This window comes from Octopus sinensis, linkage group LG18, assembly GCF_006345805.1.
Source record: "Octopus sinensis linkage group LG18, ASM634580v1, whole genome shotgun sequence".
In the NCBI taxonomy this organism is placed as follows: domain Eukaryota; kingdom Metazoa; phylum Mollusca; class Cephalopoda; order Octopoda; family Octopodidae; genus Octopus; species Octopus sinensis.
Window position 1 is genome coordinate 54,075,004 of NC_043014.1, and position 3,790 is coordinate 54,078,793.

Here is a 3,790-nt window from a genome sequence, read left to right on the forward strand (position 1 = left end):
CTTGTTGCCATTTATCAATAGAAAGGGACGACGGAGTCCCTACGTGAGCGTTCGATTTACTAGAGATAGCAGCTAAATTTTCCTCTTAAATAATGAAGTTCTAGATATATTTCTTTACTACATACAAGGGGCTAAACAAGGACAAACGGATTAAGCCGATTACATCGATCCCAGTGCGAAACTGGTACTTTATTTATCGACCCCGAAAGGATGAAAGGCAAAGTCGACCTCGGCGGAATTTGAACTCAGATAGAAAGTATGGCTCCATACCTCGATGCTGACCGCGCCCACCACCAACAACAACGGTTACCAATAGAAGTGAACGAGGGAGTTACTGGCTCAATTTGCTGAAAATAGCTGCTAAATCTCCCTCATAAAACTCCTTACCGTCTTAAAACGGAAGGAATGATACATTGGATAATTAGTCTTGTGTACAAGGCGGCGAGAATAGTTACTACGCCGGACAAAATGCTTAGCGGCATTTCGTCCGCCTTTACGTTCTGAGTTCAAATTCCGCTGCGGCCGACTTGCACACTCTCCCAAAATTGCTGGCCTTGTGACAAAATTTGTATTCAATTAGTCTTGTAGACTCCTAAAAGAAGAGATAGCTATGGATGGGACGCCCTTGATGATAAGTTTGGTTGATCAGGGTTCGTTTGAGGCCAAAGAAAAAAACTACAACCAGCGACAAAGCATTCGGTTGACGACGCTCAGATACAGGATCGCTTATTATTGACGGAGGGCAGGCAACCTCTTGGCGAATCGAGAATGCAATGGTCTCATGGCAGAACGAATACGTAACCGTTCGGTCTGCTTGAAATAGCAACCATATCTTACTCAAAACATACGCAAGCTTTAAGAAAGGTGAAGTTGGGAACGTATTTGATCGTAGGTCGAAGAAGGTCTGGAAGCAAGAAGCAAAACTCATTTGGCTGGAAGCATTGGATTTGAATTCTGTGATTATTCTTGGTAAAATTAGGAAAATTCCTCAATACTTGTAATATAAGAAAACCTTAAATGCCCGGATGTAAGAAGTCCCCCACCACACCTTTTTTTTTTACTCCTATCTGTAATTAATGGAGTTTCAAGTTCAGACCCACCGCATGGCACCTTGGCTAAGGGCCTTTCACTATAATCTTGGGTTAAGCAAAGCCTTGTAAGAGGATCTGGTAGACTGGAATATGTGTGTGTTTGTGACCCCATAATCGTCATCACCATTTGATGTCCGTTTTCCCTGCTGGCATGGGTTGGACTGTTTGACAAGAACAGGTGAGTTGCAAGGCCATGTCAAGCTCCAGTGTCAGATTCGGTACAGTTTCTACAGCTGGATGCCCTTCCTAATGCCAACCACTCCAGAGTGAACTGCTTTTAATGTGCCACCAGGGTGGTTACATTTCCATTGGTGTGCCATTCAAAAAGTACCGAGGGCTGCAGGTTGCCCCTCACTGGCTCGACTTTCAAGGACGGCTATAATGAATTTATCATTAACGATCAGTTTAATTAAATACACAAACATTTTTACAAAAACTGCATTAATGAATTTAATTCTTTCTGCAACTCATTTGCAGAATCCAAACGAACCAATCAGCTCAGAACCAAAGACTTGCTTACAATGGTTATACATCAATCCTCATCACTCTATATGAATGTATATATATGTGGGTGTATACATATATAACTGCATATATAACAGCACAGGAGTGGCTGTGTGGTAAGTAGCTTGTTTACCAACCACATGGTTCCGGATTCAGTCCCACTGCGTGGCATCTTGGGCAAGTGTCTTCTGCTATAGCCCCAGGCCGACCAATGCCTTGTGAGTGGATTTGGTAGATGGAAACTGAAAGAAGCCTGTCATATATATGTATACATATATATGTATGTGTGTGTTTGTGTGTCTGTGTTTGTCTCCCTAGCATTGCTTGACAACCGATACTGGTGTGTTTACGTCCCCGTCACTTAGCGGTTCGGCAAAAGAGACCGATAGAATAAGTACTGGGCTTACAAAGAATAAGTCCCAGGGTCGATTTGCTCGACGAAAGGCGGTGCTCCAGCATGGCCATAGTCAAATGACTGAAACAAGTAAAAGAGAATATAGGTGTAGATGTGGTCACATAGTTTTTGCTTCACAACAAAATGGTTCTAGCTTCAATGTTACTGTGGAGCCCCTAGAGCAAGGGTTTCCTCCCATAATCTCTGGCGAACCAATGCTTTGTGAGTGGGATTTAGTCCAGAGGAAATATAGAGAAGCCAATTGTAAGTCCATAGGGGTTGTCCTGAAAGTAATGCAACAACAGTCGGGCAGAAGCGTTCCATTGACTTGGGTGGTTCAAATTGCAAATGTGGTAGAGTACCTTTTCTTCCTGCTCTTTGCCATTTCTGGCCAGCAGAAGCAACCTGCTGTCTTCTCTGTGTTTGAGACGAAGAAGGTGTGCTAGAGGTTCAACATCTCCAGAAGGCTGCAGGTTGCTTATGGAAATGACACCATAAACAAGAGTGATGTGCACAGATGAAAGATGCTGAAGGTGAAAGAAGAGGGAAGCCAGCATCGAAGACAAAGGATGCAGTGGAAGACCATTGATGGCAACCAGTCACGGACGAATGAGTCACAATCCAGGAACTTGCTGCACAACTGGGTTTTGGTCACAATGTATTGCAGAAGATGGTGGCAGACTTAGAGCATTTGTAAATCATCATCATCATCGGTTAACGTCCGTTTTCCATGCTAGCATGGGTTGGACGGTTCAACTGGGGTCTGGGAAGCCAGGAGGCTGCACCAGGCTCCGGTTTTATCTGGCAGTGTTTCTACAGCTGGATGCCCTTCCTAATGCCAACCACTCCAAGAGTGTAGTGGGTGTTTTTTACGTGCCAGGGGAGGCTGGCAGCGGCCACAATCGGTTGGTGCTTTTTACGTGCCACCAGCACGGAAGCCAGTCGAGGCGGCACTGGCGTTGGCCACGTTCGGATGGTGTATTTTATCTGCCATCGGCACACGTATCGTAACTACAATTTCCATTTGATATTTATTTAATATTCAAATTGTTTAATATTTAAAGTGTTTGTAAAGTGGGTAATGCAGCAGTTGACGTCTGATTTGAAGGAGAAAAGTGTGCAAGTCTGCTCTGACCTGCTGGAAGCCAATGAAGGTTTCTTTTCTTTTCATTTGGTGACAGTAGATGAAATGTGATTGTGTCTTTAAGATCCGGAAATGGAGTTTCAATCTATAGAATGGTATCACATCTCTTCTTCAAGGTCTCAGAAATTCAAGAGTCACCACTCATCAGAGAAAGCCTCAGGTGAGTTTGTCTTTTGACAATAAGGATAACATTATCTTCTTCAAGGTCCAAATTAAAAATTCAAAAGCCAGCGATTGGCACAGAGACTCACAATGACTGTTTTCCAGGATGAGAAAAGGCCTCGTGCTCTTTGATTTGATCTGGAAGATGGTTGAACGATAGACTTTGAGGCACTCAAAAAGCTCAGAGAAACCATTTGGAGAAGATATGGGCAAAAGGCATCCACTTCAATGAGAAACTGTTGATGAATGGGTGCTTTGAGCATAAATACCTTGTGGTATTTTCTCTCTCTCTGATGCACAGACACTCCTTTGTCACTGAAATGCAACAAACTAGCAATTGGCTAATTAGAAATCAATAACCAATTATGTTAATGATTGTAACTGTAGAATATATAAGAAAAAAAAAATAAAACAAATCTCCCAGAAGAAATATTAGGTTATTTTTTTACATTAGATGTATCCCATAATTCACAGGAAGAGAAAGAAGACAAAAAG